This window comes from Pinus tabuliformis, chromosome 2_2 (genome assembly GCF_031772625.1).
Source record: "Pinus tabuliformis cultivar Carrire ecotype Pingquan chromosome 2_2, CPIR1, whole genome shotgun sequence".
Classification (NCBI taxonomy): Eukaryota; Viridiplantae; Streptophyta; class Pinopsida; order Pinales; family Pinaceae; genus Pinus; species Pinus tabuliformis.
In genome coordinates this window covers 156,949,909-156,969,326 of record NC_142300.1, presented here as the reverse complement: position 1 = coordinate 156,969,326, position 19,418 = coordinate 156,949,909, and the positions used below count along the sequence as shown (strand labels likewise).

Genomic DNA, 19,418 nt, shown 5'->3' with positions numbered 1-19,418 from the left:
TAAGCTCTGTTTATGTGGAAATCAAGCTTGTGTTTCTTTTCTTCCAAGAATAATGAATTCATGTTTTTACATGCTCATTATGTTCTTTTAAACTCTCAGACCTATACTACATTGACAACACTTTAAGTTCACCATAGCACACTGATATCTAGCTCCTTTTATACTTGTCACTACATATTTGAATCCTTGACCTAATTACCTGCTCTAATCCCTAGTCCAGCAAACCAAAAACCCTAAATTCACAAATACTCAAACAAGACTTGTATATCTAGCTTAAAACCTATTTCTTTTCAGTTATTCATTAAAAAACCCTTAGAGGGATTCCTCTTTGGTTCAGTAGGGCTAGCTACTGAACTGAAAGTGGTTCGAGGTTACCTCTTTCGGTGTCCTACTCAAGCTGGGACATTGTTGAGGATAACACATACATGCTCAAATCTTCCATGATCTAGATGGCTACCCTACAGCTAGCCATGATCATGGCTCTGATACCACTATAGTGATCCTAAATAGGAATGTAAGTGATATACAAAGCATGCAAACAATCCAACAATTAGAAAAATGAAATATGCATTAAGCAGACAAGGAAACACTTGAATAAATAATTGCTGAGCCATTTTATTGCTTCTTCAAGAGCAAATACAATAGTAAAATAGAATGGTGTACCTGGGCTTGTCTCAATGGACAAGCATGACAAAACCCAGGTGAGAAAGTGTTGAACTAAAGGCTACTACAACTGTTGCACAAAACTGAACTGTGCTGCCCTAGAAAACTACTCTGTCTGCTGACTTTGAAGGGTTGGAATCACTGTTTCCTCTGCTCACAAAATTGTGAGATTTCAGCTCCTTGATCCTTGGCCTAAACTCAAAAAAACCCATGAAGGAATTGGTCAAATGTTGACCTCAGAATTTTGGCCCAAATTCCCCTTAGCTCCTCTAGTTGCTGGCTAAGTTGGGACCCCTGTTTAACCCCTTATATATACCTAGAAAATTCTATAAAATTTGGAGTGTGATCCTTGCCCAATACCTAAAAAATCCCACAAAGGGTTTCCCTTGGTTCCAACCTTCAAAAATTGACCCTTCACAGCTTGGCCCTCCATTTCGAATTTTGTTCTTGTGATTGATCTTCTCTATCTTTTCTTTCCCAACTCCAGCAATCCTCTTCAAATGGCCCTCCAAGTGATCTCCTACTTCTCCTGGCCAGCTCCAGCTCTACAATTCCTTTCTACAACTCCCACGTGAGCCTAGTGATGGCTCTCTACGCAGGCTCAGGTAACTGTAAATCGAACTGTTGGGATGTTGACTCTACTGGCTCCAAACTTGCAAGAAAGGTTGGCCCTTTGCTGCTCTCCCAATCCTCTAACTCTCGGCAAATGCTTGATCACTGATAGCTCCAAACTCCCTCTGCGTATTCTCTAGCTAGCTAGAAATATGCACTCCCTGTTGTGGCTGAATGGTAGTGCTCTAACACACTCCAAAAACTCTTGAAATACTTGTGAAACTGCCCCTCTAGGGCGGGCATGGATGGTCCCCCAAAGTAGAGGTTGAATCTCCCCCTTGAGAGATTCGTGGCTAAACAGTCCGTTGACTCAGCTAAACAACAAAGCGAACAGTCAAGTAATTTTGATTGCAAGGTGTAAGAAAGAATCCAAAATGAGATTTTCTCCCTCCTTATAACTCCTTGGGCCTCCCTAGCCTCATGTGGGCCCCTCCATCCACCTATTTGACTTTGCCTCCAATTTATTCGAATGGGCCAATTCGAACTCCCATGTGGGTGCCCCCCACATTCCACTAGCAACCAAATAAATTCGAATCTCCTCCTAAGTCCCTAAGTCAAAAATGATGGGTTCTCTTCCTTAGCCAAAATCGTGCAAAATTGCGTAGCAGCACCCTGTTACAAATGTGTTTGAGAAGGGACATGACAATGACATTACAATTACTACAGGTTACATTAGGGACTTTATTGTGTGCAGATGAGACTATAGATACCAATTAATCTACTGTAGACTCAAGTTTATATGGTGATTGAGTCTGATTGATCTAGGTGGATATTGGTGGCCACCTGTCAAGTCCACCTAGACCCCCACCATTGTTTCTCTCAGCATTTTCAGTTCCTTAATTGTAGCACAACTTACTATTTTTAGCAGTTTTTCGGGTCCTGAACTTTCGGAGCCGTTTTGAGGCCCTAAACGACGTTTTTTGGGAAATCTTGGGGCAATATAGGTCCATGTGCTAGTGCTCGGGTAGATATTTCTAACAAGCTATTGTACGCGTCAAACGGAGATCGTATGCCAAAGTTACGACCCCAGGAAGTTGATGTACCAATTTACCCAAACGGGGCCCACAATTTGGCGTTTCATCTTCTAGGGTTAGGTTTTGGAATGTTAAGGGTTTTCCATTGTTTCTCAACAATAAATAGGCCTTCAAGCCTCATTGTAACACAGTTCAGAGGCATGTGGCCGCCACATCTCTTCTCAGAGATAAGCTACCATCGCCCTAGCTGGTTTATTTCCATTACTGTTTGTAAGCATATTTCAGTATTTTACATTAATGAAATGAAGTATTATTTCCACTGCATATCTGTGTTTATGGTTATCTCTGTAATTTGCTGCGTTCCTATTTAAGTCCGGATCACTGATTAGTCTAGCTAATCAAATATATAAAATCTGATTACCAAACATAATTTGAAAACCTAATTATTGATAACAAGCACTGAATTCACTTAATCCGACAAGAGTGGTACCTTCCCTCAGGAGTCATCTGAATCCTTATACCTGGTATGGAAACTACTTACTTGCCATGACTTAATGACACTTACATGGAATATTCCATATCCTCCTCACCTAAATAGAAACCCAACCTCCCTATAATTACAAGTAGGTTTAAAGGACAATATACAACTGACAATGGAACCATATAATCTAAGTCTCAAGGAAGTATTTGTACTTACAGGATATCAACAGATATGGAAATTGCAACAATCACTTATCACCTAAACAAATCAGTCGAATTTGTCCTTCTCTACACGTAAGGTTCGTAAGCTATGATCCAATCACTTATTATTTAAAGAATAATAATGCACTTATAAGGCTAGGTTCTATGATAAAATCATTCTCATTTGAAAATTGAATCTACTACACACCCCATGTGCTCGCCGGTGGTGCCCAAATTCAATTCCAACTTAAAAATTACAATTCCTTGCACAATGCATTTTAGAACATACTCATACAAGAAGCACATGAAAGCTACCAAAAAAGAAAGCAAAAAGCATATATCATATTGTTCAGAGAGGATATTTGAGTAAATCTACATGAAGAAGAACCTGCAATTGATTACTAAATCCTTCCACCTTAACCTTCTCAGACACTTTCCTAGTCAACTAGTTGCCTCTTTAGGTTCTTCAATATCGTAGTTTTCAGGGCCTTGATCAGCTATTGCTTTAGGTCTAGACCTGGATGGGCTCCTTGTTTTTTTCTGAATGACAAGTAGCCTTAGCACAAAAAGAGAAATTCCCTTGTACAATACACCAATTTCACAAACAACTATATAACATAGTAGAAATAGAAAAAAACAAACCAGAAACCAATGGTCAAATTGATACATATAGTGAGAAATAGATGAAATATGTGAAAACGAACATGGTTATGTGCAAGTTTTACTTGGGGAAGGGTAGTCATAATAAAAATGGAATGCTTGAGTGTTTTGATCAACAAGGATGGAAATTCGACCAAAAAATGTCACAAAACCATGCATCTGTACTTTCAAAATATTTAATACAAGTTAGAAAGGTCAAAATGCATGAAATTGTCATGTTCATCCCATGTCAAAACCTTCATACTATTCAAGGAAGATTTGCATCCTTCTCAAGTTCAAGTTAAAGAGAATGTGTTATACGATCCAATGACATGCATTTTGTCACTATGTACATTGCCATAATCATCACAATAATGAGGCATTAAATAAGTACATTTAAGTGTGCATTCTTTTAAAGACAAGAGACCATTATTAGCATTTAATAGATTAATCATATAAACCATGTGCGTAGCTGGGTCTAGCTGTAGGTACAGAAAACGATGAAGATATTTTAATCTATGGGTGTTAAGAAATGGCACCTTTCCTTTCTAAAGGAGAAGTTCATCATGATTCAGGAACATCAAGATCATATGGGTATAACAAGTACAGGTATGTTTGCAGAGGTACAAAATACCGATGCAACTATGCTCTGGAGAAAGATTCAATTTTTTACGCATGCATCTATGTCCAACAATGAAATGTTCCAAACAAGTCACTGTTTTACTTCTTTAGTTCCATCCAACTCCAAAAGAGAAGGGAAATCTAACCCTTGGAGAATTTAAAATAATTCATGATCAACATGGCTTTAGCACAACATGTTATGACAATAAGGAGCTACTGCGGCCCTCCACTAGAAAAATGAAACCTCCCAACAACCCCCATTCATGGTCCAAAATGTAAGGTAATGCCAAACTCTATGTGTGCACACATGTATCGGGAACATGCACAAAGACAAAAAAAGAAAAGAAAAAGATATTCGACTTAGTGCATCCACTCAGTGGATTTTTACATTCATTTCAAGATCAACAATAATTAGTACTATCTTATGTTGAAACACAAGAAAAAGAAGACATAAGAAAATAAAGCAAGAATATAGTCACCACACGAAGCATAGACTGCCAAAAGTTTGGGGGTGAAATAGGTCACCAAATGGGTCATTTGGATTACCATTTCCATTGTCATAAGGACCTCCAGGTCCCGTTCCATATCCACCCATCGGTCCCCCCATCCCATTATTATACATTCAACCAAACATATTTGATCCACCATATCCTCCTCTATACATATTATTTCCATAAAGACCAATACCATATGATCCTGACATCACCCCATATCCTCCTCCCATTCCCCTATATAAATTGTTGGATCCATAAAGGCCAAAACCATATCCTGAATTGTAATTTATCATAGAACCATATAGCTTGAATTATATAATTTTTCATGGAACCATAGCCTAAATTTATCAAAGAAAAGGTTGTTAGGTGCAAAACTTCTTAATAACACAATTACAATTTAACAAGCAAGATGTAACAATACTACAAGATTGTACTGATCATGAATAATAATCTTAATTATTGAGTCTTAAATAATCAAGATAAAACTCAAAAGAATCTGGGCCGCATTAATTAAAAGGATATACTACAACACATTTACCTCCATAGTTACTTCTGTAGCTACCCTGCTCTCACGGTATTAGTGGCATAGGTCTACCAATAGTGATTTTGTTAGCAAGTGGTACATTTCGTTCAGTATCAGATCTCTCTCTTGTTTTTGCTACTCCAAATGACTCCACCACAGTACTTGTGGATCCAGTTGAAGGAGTCCTGAATGGAAAAGGCCCGGATGAACTTCCAACACATTTCCAAGGCTTAGGTGGAGGAACACTACATATTTATTTTATAAACCCAAAAGAAAAGATAAGTGAGGGCCAACTTCCACAAATATATAACTCACAATAATAATCCTAAACTTCACATTGATTTAGATGACCTTTTGTTGGGTCTTGAAAATGTCATTCATTTCCATTACACTTTCACTATTATGTCCATTATATCACCTCTATTTCACTACTATGTCACTACATTCATCCCACTTTCATTATCATTGGGCCACATTTATGTTTTTCCAAACTTTATTAATTCTTAGCATTTTAAAGTGAATTTGTGGTTAAAAATTAGAAAATAATCTGCATATGCTTATACCTAACAAGTGGGTTGAGATTGTTGACATGTGTAGGTCAAAAGGAAGCTTCTAGAAGACGTTTATGTGGCACCCTAAGGCCAAATTCGAATTTGAGTGGAGAGAATCATGGGATCATGAGGATATGTGTCACATATCCTAATTGTATTGAAACTTTAAAAAGACGTGTCTTATCAGTTCCTATTTTGATTAGGACTCTAGAGATAGAGGGAGAGATTCATGGACTCTCATTAATGAGACGGCTTCTCATCTTTTTGTATAAATAGGAGATCTCTCTCCTTCATTTGTTAGTTTAGCTTTTTAGTTTTTAAGCTTGTAGCTTTTTGGTAGCTCTTTAGCTTGGGGTTTGTAGGTCTTCCTTGATGGATTTGAAAAGCTTTGCATGCTTCGTCGCATCATTTCCCTGCTCAGAAGTTAGGGGTTCTTAGCACGCTTGCCACCCGTGCTGTTAGAATTTCGGATAAGGAGAGCCTGGAGAAGGAGAAGGCTCACCTCCTAGAAGTCTTTGAGAAGAATGGTTACAATAGGCACCTCGGTCAAAAAGCCTTCCTCAGGGCCAAGAAGGAGCCTTCTATCCGTAAGGTTCCTAATGATCGTATCATGGGTGTGAACATCCCTTACATCCAAGGAACCACGGACAGGATTGCGAGGATTCTAAAGAAGTATGGTGTTACCACAACTTTTAGACCTCTCAAGACTATCCGTGGCTCCCTCAGGTCTGTAAAAGACCCGATTGACCCTAAGGACATGAAGGGGGTCTATGTCATTCCCTGTTCCTGTGGGACCCCTTATATTGGTGAGACTGGTCGCTCTATCAATCAGCGGATTAGCGAGCATTCGGCTGACTTAAGACATGGTAGGACCAAGTCCTCTGCCCTGGCTGAGCATGCAGGGAAAACTATGCATCATGTATGTATAGAGGAGGCTCAAGTCATTGCCAAAGTTGCGCATTTTCACCATCGCAAATTTAGAGAGGCCCTGGAGATCGAGAAAAGGCCGAACAATCTTAATAGGGATGATGGCTGGAAGATTAGTAGTTGTTGGGTCCCAGCCTTATCTTCCTAGCCTTTTTTCTTTGTCTTAGGGTTTCTGTCTCCCCCTTCCTTCAATTTTTCTTTTGGCTAATTTGTCCATTATTATGGAGCGTTCTAGTCTTTAATTAGTTAGAAATTAGTTTCGGGTGAATTAATGTATTATCCTTAACCCGTTTTCATTGATTTGATTTCTTCCTTACTTTCATTATTTATACATTTTTTATTATTTCTAGTATAGCCTTAGAATTGTGTCTTCCCTTTAACTATTGTCTAAAAAAACCCCTTTTTAGACCTTATAAAGAATAATATATTTCCTAATGACATAAATAAATATTGGACCATCAATATCGGACTTTACCTATTATATCTTAATTCTAAGAATAATAATGTTTTGTTTGAAATTATAAATTATTAAGTAGATATAGATTTGTTATAAACATATATTATTTTACATAACTTATTAATTTAATGAACCTTTATATTTAATAAGGAATAGGATATATTTTAAAGAACTAAATAGTGAGGGATCTAGCTTACCAATGGACCATTGAATGATTATTACACAAGTTCCTAGTGTAACTAAATTATAAAATAATAGTGATTTATTATCATTCCTTGTATCTAAATAGTATTGGAATAATATCGAATAGAGATTATTTATTATTTATTATGAGATATAACGTACATTATAATTAAAATAATAATATATTAATAACATAATGAACTTTAATATTTTTTGAAATAATTGAATACTGATTAGATAATGTTTATTAATAGATATTTGACCATTAGGTTTAAAGGATAAAATTAGCTATACTATTAGTAAAAAATCTTGGGCTTTATCAACCCTATAGGTAATAATATATTTACCTAAGGGCTTATTTACCTTTAATTTTCCTATTAAAAAAAAAAAAGTATTGAAACATTATTTTAAATTATGATGTACCAACAATATTAGTTAGGCTAGTGGACTTTACCTAATATATCTTAATTCTAGGAATAATGATGTTTGAAATTATAAATTATTAAGATTTTTTAATAAACATATATTATTTTTATTTTAATGAACCTTTATATTTAATAAGAAATATTTTAAAAAAATTAAATTATAAAATAATAATGATTTATTAATTTAAATAATATTAAATATAGATTATTTATTATATGTTATGAGATATAATGACCATTATAATTTAAATAATAATATTTGGATTCCCTTAGGATTTGAGATATTAATATATCTAATTAAGCTATTTATAAAAAAAAAAAAAAAAAAAAAATATTAATTATCGAATTTTGTGGTTGACCAGGATCATTGGGTCAAAATTTAGCCGTTAGCATTATAGTTGTTGGAGTCTCTGCACACTCTATTTAATCAAGCATAATCCAGATTGGTGCTTCAACTTGTCCTGACGATGAACCACACTGGTTGGTTCGAAACGCGTCGACAAAAGATTGGTTATGTGATTTTGCCGAAGATATCTAAACAATGTTATGGATCACAGAAGTCTAAATTCGTTAATAGCTTTGGAGAGCTTTGTTGTACTTTGCAATTTTGAAGAATTTGAATAAAGCTTTGATGTTCTCAACATGAAATGAGATGTGAAGTAGATGTCATGGAGCACATTAGAATGTAAGGTAGAATAGATTTTGTTTTGTATTTTTGCTTTGATTTCATTCAAGTATGTCATTTGATTGCTTTTAAGTTTGATAGGTTAGAGTTTCCATTCATGCAATTTTAATTCATGCAAGTGTCTTCAACCGGTTGATTGTAGATTAGGTTTCTTTACATGTTTCTTGTATTTGTTTATTAGATTAGTCTCTCATGCTATATGATGATATTTTCAGAGCCTTTAGCTTAACACCATTTTAGAAGTTAATTGGCGAAATATCGTGATTATAGGTGAGATGATTGGCTTTGCTTTTCATTAGTGTGCAATTAGATAGTTTAGATGTCATTTCTTTCATGTTATACGATGATATTTCCAGAGCCTTTAGCTTAACACCGTTTTAGAAATTTATTGACGAAATATTGTGATTATAGGTGAGATGATTGGCTTTGCTTTTCATTAGTGTGCAATTAGATAGTTTAGATGTCATTTCTTTCATGCTATATGATGATATTTCCGGAGCCTTTAGCTTAACACCGTTTTAGAAGTTAATTGGCGAAATATTGTGATTATAGGTGAGATAATTGGCTTTGTTTTTCATTTTATTGCTTTCAAGTTTGATAGTTTAGATTTTCCATTCATGCAATTTTAATTCATGCAAGTGTGTTCAACCGGTTGATTGTAGATTTATCTAACTGTGTAATTTATGCTTGACAAAATATTCCAAGAAAGTAGTCTTCCTATTTTCCAATTAGTGAATTGGAGCATAGAGAACACAGTAGATTAGTTTTTCTTTACATGTTCTTGCTTTTTTCTTAGTAGGATACTCATTACATAAGTTCATGTCTCATTGAGTCTTTTTAGTTCCTTAAGAATGAAATTGGCGATATGTGAAGTTATGAAAGGGATTTGATTTTCTTTTCTTTCTTTCTTTTCTTAGATATTTTGCCAGCTTAGATTAATCTAACTGATCAAAGTTTTGATTTGTTTCATTTTCTCTTTTATTTAGAAACTAGATTCTAACATAAGAAACAAAACCCCCAAAAACAACATAAACTATAAACTATAAAATAAGAAAATAAGAAAAAAGATTAACTAAGCACATATGGTGCACCACACTTCATCAGTTTATGATACCCGGATTGATAATTTATGTAGAAAAATTTAGAACACTAAATTGACTAGACATTTTGGCGCCATTGTCGAGGAAGTGTAATTAAGAGACCTTATTTCTTACATCTAAAAAAATTATTAATAACTCCTTGAGTATGCTCTCCTCCTGCACTTTGTGTGATCTGGAGGATCAGAAAAAGAATTGTTATGTTAAAAAAAAAGAGAGAGAGAAAAAGGGGGCAAAACAAACTTCATCATTTCATTTGATTCAAAAAAAAAAATCCAACTGCTTTGATAGGTTCAGCTGTCCAAGATTGACTGGTTATGGTTTATCATAACCCTCAAAACGCGGTGTCCTGTTTTAATAAGATTTTGCAAATTAGCTACGGAATGTAACCTGATTCCGCAGCCAACTATGAATTCCGCAGCTAATTCCAAGGTCTAGCAGGTTACAAGCATCCATTGAAGAAACCAACCACATGGGCATCTCCGACTTGTCCCGACATGGATCCTATCCTAGTCACCCAACCCAGATTGATAAAAAAATCAGCTTAAGGCCTCAGTCAAAGTCTTGTTTTTAGCATATTTTCCTTGAAGTCTTTGCTGTCTGAAATTGAAAATCATTAGTGATTTTTATAAAATTTCACAATTTCATAGAGAAAAAAAAAAAGGAGACAACCAATGGCTATATCCAATCTTAGTTTCCACTGTGGCCTCAATAGAAAATCTGCATTCTTGTTTGAAGCTTTAGCTTTGAAACAAACATGTAAGAATATTTAAAAAAAAAATCAAATAAATCAAATTGCATGGACTGTTGTGTTAAAATAAAAACTTTGCATTTTTGGAATCTGGTTGGACTTCTGCTGATCTGGTTTTCAAATAAAGGGTATGAAGGATTAGCTGGATATCTTATAGAAAAGGCATTGAAAACCCATTGTATTGAAATATCAATAGAACTACCAATTCATTTGCAATAATATCAAGGTATCCAACTCTAAAGTTGAAGGTCACAGACATGCGCCACATAGAGCACACGGGAATTATTGAAGTTTCTCAAATTCTACGATGATAGATATTTCAGAGGTTCACATGCAACAATTCCTTCCTATCTTGCAATCTGAGAAATGGTGGAGTGATCTATCAATTGGCAAGTCTGAGAGAACAAAAGATTTTTTTTGTTTTTAATTTCTGTTCTCGAGACTTCGGATCTTCACAAGGCGATAAAGAAAATTATGTTTTCTTCGATCCAATATGTTATCTAACAGAGTGGAGGTTCATTACAATGGAGTTATACAAAGAATAGGGAGCAAAATACTTGTTCATAACAAATGAAACAACGCCAATGTCCTTGAAAATTCTAGCACTATTTATCTGTTATTCCCTGTGTTCAAATTGCAAATTAAATCAGAAAGCTGAATGCAGAATAGTAAAAATGTTAATCCAGGAAAAACGCAGAACACTGAAAAACGTCAAACTTCAACTGCACGATCCGGACAAACAGAGACAGTTTTGGGAAAATAAAAGATGGGTTTTTTCAGCAATGGGGTCAATTAGATAACCCAGAAATCGTTTTAAGGAATTTGAAGTGGTTTGAGAGATTTTCGCTGTTCTTTGAAGCCCATCTTTGCAGGCCACGAGAGGAAAAATGGAATTTGAACTAATTAATTGGCAGTTTGATTTAATTCGACTGCTTGGGGAGGGGAATTCTAATCTGGAATCAACAATATGCTGACAATAAATCATGATTACATGCCTCTTGCTTTTAATAACTCATCTCACACCTATTTAGAGATGTAAGTTGATTGAATACGACTTTGTTTAAATGATTGACCCTATTACGTGAATCAGTTCGATACGGCTCTTCGCAGCCAACTGATAGACATGGCATAGAGCCTCTTGGCATTCGATGCAGAGGCCATTTGAAAACTCACTAATATTTTGTATCATGTATATTTCCCGTGAGTTAAACCCAAAACAACCTCTAATTAAATTGGTCGCCTGGAACTGCTAGAGAGGAAGAAGTATCAAAGTGGAATGAATCCAATGAAAGTAGTTGTGTTGTTTTTTTTTAGAATCATCGCCTTGATATTCCTGGGAGTTGTCTTAAACATGAGCTATGGCTCACTATATGCATGCCTTAACCAAAAACAGCTAAACTCTATCAAAGGAAATGTAAAAGACCATGGCTATCCCATTCAGCAACTAAGAAAATTTTTGAGAAATGGTTTCTTGAGAATTGTCAATTCCAAAACAAGTTCGAGTGTTGCAGTAGTTGGTCTGCAGAATAATCCTCTGTACGCCTCAAACGGAGATCGTATGCCAAAGTTACGACCCCGGGAAGTTGATGTACTAATTTACCCAAACGGGGCCCACAGTTTGGCGTTTCATCTTCTAGGGTTAGGTTTTGGAATGTTAAGGGTTTTCCAATGTTTCTCAACAATAAATAGACCTTCAAGCCTCATTGTAACACAGTTCATAGGCATGTGGCCACCACATCTCTTCTCAGAGATAAGCTACCATCGCCCTAGCTAGTTTATTTCCATTATTGTTTATAAGCATATTTCAGTATTTTACATTGATGAAATGAAGTATTATTTCTGCTGCATATCTGTGTTTATGGTTATCTCTATAATTTGTTGGGTTCCTATTTAAGTCTGGATCACTGATTAGTCCAGCTAATCAAATATATGAAATCTGATTACCAGACATAATTTGAAAACCTAATTATTGATAACAAGCACTGAATTCACTTAAGCTGACAATAGTGGTACCTTCCCTCAAGATTCATCTGAATCCTTATACCTGGTATGGAAACTACTTACTTGCCATGACTTAATGAAACTTACATGGAATATTCCATATCCTCCTCACCTAAATAGAAACCCAACCTCCCTATAATTCCAAGTAGGTTTAAAGGACAATATACAACTGACAATGGAACCATATAATCTAAGTCTCAAGGAAGTATTTGTACTTACAGGATATCAACAGAGATGGAAATTGCAACAATCACTTATCACCTAAACAAATCAGTCGAATTTGTCCTTCTCTACACGTAAGGTTCATAAGCTATGATCCAATCACTTATTATTTAAAGAATAATAATGCACTTATAAGGCTAGGTTCTATGATTAAAAACTTCTCATTTGAAAATTGAATCTACTACACACCCCATGTGCTCACCGGTAGTGCCCAAATTCAATTCCGACTTAAAAATTACAATTCCTTGCACAAAGCATTTTAGAACATACTCATACAAGAAGCACATGAAAGCTACCAAAAAAGAAAGAAAAAATCATATATCATATTGTTCAGAGAAGATATTTGAGTAAATCTACATGAAGAAGAACCTGCAATTGATTACTAAATCCTTCCACCTTAACCTTCTCAGACATTTTCCTAGCCAACTAGTTGCCTCTTTAGGTTCTTCAATATCGTAGTTTTCAGGGCCTTGATCAACTATTGCTTTAGGTCCAGACCTGGATGGGCTCCTTGGTTTTGTCTGAATGACAAGTAGCCTCAACACAAAAAGAGAAAGTCCCCTGTACAATACACCAATTTCGTCAAACAACTATATAACACAGTAGAAATAGAAAAAAACAAACCAGAAACCAATGGTCAAATTGATACATATAGTGAGAAATAGATGAAATATGTGAAAACGAACATGGTTATGTGCAAGTTTTAACTAGGGAAGGGTAGTCATAATAAAAATGGAATGCTTGAGTGTTTTGATCAACAAGGATGGAAATTCGACCAAAAAATGTCACAAAACCATGCATCTGTACTTTCAAAATATTTAATACAAGTTAGAAAGGTCAAAATGCATGAAATTGTCATGTTCATCCCATGTCAAAACCTTCATACTATTCAAGGAAGATTTGCATCCTTCTCAAGTTCAAGTTAAAGAGAATGTGTTATACAATCCAGTGACATGCATTTTGTCACTATGTACATTGCCATAATAATCACAATAATGAGGCATTAACTAAGTACGACATTGTTTTAAAGACAAGAGACCATAATTAGCATTTAATAGATTAATCATATAAACCATGTGCATAGTTGGGTCTAGCTGTAGGGATAGAAAACGATGAAGATATTTTAAGCTATGGGTGTTAAGAAATGGCACCTTTCCTTTCTAAAGGAGAAGTTCATCATGATTTAGGTACATCAAGATCATATGGGTATAACAAGTACAGGTATGGTTGCAGACGTACAAAATACAGATGCAACTATGCTCTGGAGAAATATTCAAAATTTTACACATCCATCTATGTCCAACAATGAAATGTTCCAAACAAGTCACTATTTTACTTCTTTAGTTCCATCCAACTCCAAAAGAGAAGGGAAATCTAACCCTTGGAGAATTTAAAATAATTCATGATCAACATGGCTTTAGCACAACATGTTGACAATAAGGAGCTACTGTGGCCCTCCACTAGAAAAATGAAACCTCCCAACAACCCCCATTCATGGTCCAAAATGTAAGGTAATGCCAAACTCTATGTGTGCACACATGTATCAGGAACATGCACAAAGACAAGAAAATAAAAGAAAAAGATATTCGACTCAGTGGATTTTTTCATTCATTTCAAGATCAACAATAATTTGTACTATCTTATGTTGAAACACAAGAAAAAGAAGACATAAGAAAATAAAGCAAGAATATAGTCACCACATGAAGCATAGACTGCCAAAAGTTTGGGGGTGAAATAGGTCACCAAATGGATCATTTGGATTACCATTTCCGTTGTCATAAGGACCTCCAGGTCCCGTTCCATATCCACCCATCGGTCCCCCCATCCCATTATTATACATTCCACCAAACATATTTGATCCACCATATCCTCCTTTGTACATATTATTTCCATAAAGTCCAATACCATATGATCCTAACATCACCCCATATCCTCCTCCCATTCCCCTATATAAATTGTTGGATCCATAAAGGCCAAAACCATATCCTGAATTGTAATTTATCATAGAACCATATAGCTTGAATTATATAGTTTGTCATAGAACAATAGCCTAAATTTATCAAAGAAAAGGATGTCAGGTGCAAAAATTCTTAATAACACAATTACAATTTAACAAGCAAGATGTAACAATACTACGAGCTTGTACTAATCATGAATAATAATCTTAATGATTGAGTCTTAAATAATCAACATAAAACTCAAAAGAATCTGGGCCACATTAATTAAAAGGATATACTACAACACATTTACCTCCATAGTTACTTCTGTAGCTACCCTGCTCTCACGGTATTAGTGGCATAGGTCTACCAATAGTGCTTTTGTTAGCAAGTGGTACATTTTGTTCAGTATCAGATATCTCTCTTGTTTTTGCTACTCCAAATGACTCCACCACAGTGCTTGTGGATCCAGTTGAAGGAGTCCTGAATGGAAAAGGCCCGAATGAACTTCCAACACATTTCCAGGGCTTAGGTGGAGGAACACTACATATTTATTTTATAAACCCAAAAGAAAAGATAAGTGAGGGCCAACATCCACAAATAAATAACTCACAATAATAATACTAAACTTCACATTGATTTAGATGCCCTTTTGTTGGGTCTTGAAAATGTCATTAATTTCCATTACACTTTCACTATTATGTCCATTATATCACCTCCATTTCACTACTATGTCACTACATTCATCCCACTTTCATTATCATTGGGCCACATTTATGTTTTTCCAAACTTTATTAATTCTTAGCATTTTTAAGTGAATTTGTGGTTAAAAATTGGAAAATAATTTGCATATGCTTATACCTAACAAGTGGGTTGAGATTGTTGACATGTGTAGGTCAAAAGAAGACTTCTAAAAGACCTTTATGTGGCACCATAAGGCCAAATTCGAATTTTAGTGGAGAGAATCATGGGATTATGAGGATATGTGTCACATCTCCTAATTGTATTGACACTGTAAGAAGACATGTGTCTTATCAGTTCCTATTTTGATTAGGACTCTAGAGATAGAGGGAAAGATTCATGGACTCTCATTAATAAGATGGCTTCTCATCTTTTTGTGTAAATAGGAGATATCTCTCCTTCATTTGTTAGCTTAGCTTTTTAGTTTTTAAGCTTGTAGCTTTTTGGTAGCTCTTTAGCTTGGAGTTTGTAGTTCTTCCTTGATGGCTTTGGAAAGCTTTGGAGAGCTTTGTTGTACTTTGTAATTTTGAAGAATTTGAATAAAGCTTTGATGTTCTCAACATGAAATGAGATGTGAAGTAGATGTCATGGAGCACATTACAATGTAACATAGAGTAGATTTTGTTTTGTAGTTTTGCTTTGATTTCGTTCAAGTATGTCATTTGATTGCTTTCAAGTTTGATAGATTAGAGTTTCCATTCATGCAATTTTAATTCATGCAAGTGTGTTCAACCGGTTGATTGTAAATTAGGTTTCTTTACATGTTTCTTGTATTTGTTTATTAGATTAGTCTCTCATGCTATATGATGATATTTTCGGAACCTTTAGCTTAACACCGTTTTAGAAGTTAATTGACGAAATATCGTGATTATAGGTGAGATGATTGGCTTTTCTTTTCATTAGTGTGCAATTAGATAGTTTAGATAACATTTCTTTCATGTTATATGATGATATTTCTAGAGCCTTTAGCTTAACACCGTTTTAGAAATTAATTGGCGAAATATTGTGATTATATGTGAGATGATTGGCTTTGCTTTTCATTAGTATGCAATTAGATAGTTTAGATGTCATTTCTTTCATGCTATATGATGATATTTCCGGAGCCTTTAGCTTAACACAGTTTTAGAATTTAATTGGCGAAATATTGTGATTATAGGTGAGATAATTAGCTTTGCTTTTCATTTTATTGCTTTCAAGTTTTATAGTTTAGATTTTCCATTCATGCAATTTTAATTCATGCAAGTGTGTTCAACCGGTTGATTGTAGATTTATCTAACTGTGTAATTTATGCTTGACAAAATATTAAAAGAAAGTAGCCTTCCTATTTTCCAATTGGTGAATTGGAGCATAGAGAACACATTAGATTAGTTTTTTCTTTACATGTTCTTGCTTTTCGCTTAGTAGGATACTCATTACATAAGTTCATGTCTCATTGAGTCTTTTTAGTTCCTTAAGAATGAAATTAGCAATATGTGAAGTTATGAATGGGGTTTGTTTGTTTTTCTTTCTTTCTTTTCTTAGATATTTTGCCAGCTTAGATTAATCTAACTGATCAAAGTTTTGATTTGTTTCATTTTCTCTTTTCTTTAGAAACTAAATTCTAACATAAGAAACAAAACCCCCAAAAACAACATAAACTGTAAAATAAGAAAATAAGAAAAAAGGTTAACTAAGCACATATGGTGCACCACACTTCATCAGTTTATGATACCCGGATTGATAATTTATGTAAAACAATTTAGAACACTAAATTGACTAGACATTTTGGCGCCATTGTCGAGGAAGTGTAATTAAGAGACCTTATTTCTTACATCTAAAAAAGTTATTAATAATTTCTTGAGTATGCTCTCCTCCTGCACTTTGTGTGATCTGGAGGATCAGAAAAAGAATTGTTATGTTAAAAAAAAAAGAGAGAGAAAAATGGAACAAAATAAACTTCATCATTTCATTTGATTCAAAAAAAATAAAATCCAACCGCTTTGATAGGTTCAGCTGTCCATGATTGAGGGTTATGGTTTATAGTACCCCTCAAAACACTGTCCTGTTTTAATAATATTTTGCAAATTAGCTACGGAATGCAGCCTGATTCCGCAGCTAACTGTAAATTCCACAGCTAATTCCAAGGTCTAGCAGGTTACAGGCATCTAATGAAGAAACCGACCACATGGGCATCTCCGGAATTGTCCCGACATGGATCCTATCCTAGTCACCCAGCCCAGATTGATAAAAAAATCAGCTTAAGACCTCAGTCAAAGCCCTGTTTTTAGCATATTTACCTTAAGCCTTTGTTGTCTGAAAATGAAAATCATTAGTCATTTTTATAAAATTTCACAATTTCAGAGAGAAAAAAAGGAGACAACCAATGGCTATATCCAATCTTAGTTTCCACTGTGGCCTCAAAAGAAAATCTGCATTCCTGTTTGAAGCTTTGGCCTTGAAACAAACCTGTAAGAATATTTTAAAAAAATCAAATAAATCAAATTGCATGGACTGTTGCGTTAAAATAAAAACTCTGCGTTTTTGGAATCTGGTTGGACTTCTGCTGATCTGGTTTTCAAAGAAAGGTTATGAAGGATTAGCTAGATATCTTGTAGAAAAGGCATTGACAACCCATTGTGTTGAAATATCAATAGAACTACCAATTCATTTACAATAATATCAAGGGATCCAACTCTAAAGTTGAAGGTCGTAGACATGCGCCACATAGAGCACACGTGAGTTATTGAAGTTTCTCGAATTCTACGATGATAGATATTTCAGAGGTTCACATGCAACAATTCCTTCCTATCTTGCAATCTGAGAAATGGTGGAGTGATCTATCAATTGGCAAGTCTGAGAGAACAAAAGATTTTTTTTGTTCTTAATTTTTGTTCTCGAGACTTCGGATCTTCACAAGACGATAAAGAAACTTTTGTTTTCTTCAATCCAATATGTTAGTTAACAAAGCGGAGGTTCATTACAACGGAGTTATACAAAGAGTAGGGAGAAAAATACTTGTTCATAACAAATGAAACAATACCAATGTCCTTGAAAATTCTAGCACTGTTTATCTGCTATTCCCTGTGTTCAAATTGAAAATTAAATCAGAAAGCTGAATGCAGCAAAATGCAGAATAGTAAAAATGTTAATCCAGGAAAAACGCAGAACACTGAAAAATGTCAAACTTCAATTGCACGGTCCGGACAAACAGAGACAAATTTGGGACAAATAAAACATGGGTTTTTTCAGAAATGGGGTCAATTAGATAACCCAGAAATGGTTTTAAGGAATTTGAAGCGGTTTGAGAGATTTTCGTAGTTCTTTGAAGCCCATCTTTGCAAGCCACGAGAGGAAAAAACGGAATTTGAACTAATTAACTGGTAGTTTGATTTAATTCGATTGCTTGGGGAGGGGAATTCTGATTTGGAATAAAAAATATGCCGACAATAAATCATGATTACACACCTATTTTTTTAATAACTCATCTCGCACCTGTTTAGAGACGTAAGTTGATTTAATACGACTTTGTTTAAATGATTGACCCTATTACGTGAACCGGTTCGATACGGCTCTTCGCAGCCAACTGATAGACATGGCATGGAGCTTCTTGGCATTCGATGCAGAGGCCATTCGAAAACTCACTCATATTTTTTATCATGTATATTTCCCGTGAGTTAAACCCAAAACTGCCTCTAATTAAATTGGTTGCGTGGAACTGCTAGAGAGGAAGAAGAAGTATCAGAGTGGAATGAATCCCATGCAAGTACTTGTGTTCTTTTTTTTTAGAATCATCGCCTTGATATTCCTGGGAGTTGTCTTAAACATGAGCTATGGCTCAGTATATGCATTCCTGAATCAAAAACAGCGAAACTCTATCAAAGGAAATGTAAAAGACCATGGCTATCCCATTCAGCAACTAAGAAAATTTTTGAGACATGGTTTCTTGAGAAGTGTCAATTCCAAAACAAGTTCGAGTGTTGCAGTAGTTGGTCTGCAGAATAATCATCTGTACGCGTCAAACGAAGATCGTATGCCAAAGTTACGACCCCGGGAAGTTGATGTACCAATTTACCCAAATGGGGCCCACAGTTTGGTGTTTCATCTTCTAGGGTTAGGTTTTGGAATGTTAAGGGTTTTCCATTGTTTCTCAACAATAAATAGGCCTTCAAGCCTCATTGTAACACAGTTCAGAGGCATGTGGCCACCACATCTCTTCTCAGAGATAAGCTACCATCGCCCTAGCTGGCTTATTTCC

The 19,418-nt window shown here is 35.1% G+C and overlaps 2 pseudogenes; both read right to left on the bottom strand.

Annotated features, from left to right (window-relative positions):
* Positions 1-3,371: 3,371 nt before the first annotated feature.
* Positions 3,372-12,700, bottom strand: LOC149191893 (peroxisomal membrane protein 13-like; annotated as a pseudogene).
* Positions 12,701-12,776: 76 nt separating this feature from the next.
* On the bottom strand, positions 12,777-18,793 carry LOC149191892 (peroxisomal membrane protein 13-like; annotated as a pseudogene).
* Positions 18,794-19,418: the final 625 nt, after the last annotated feature.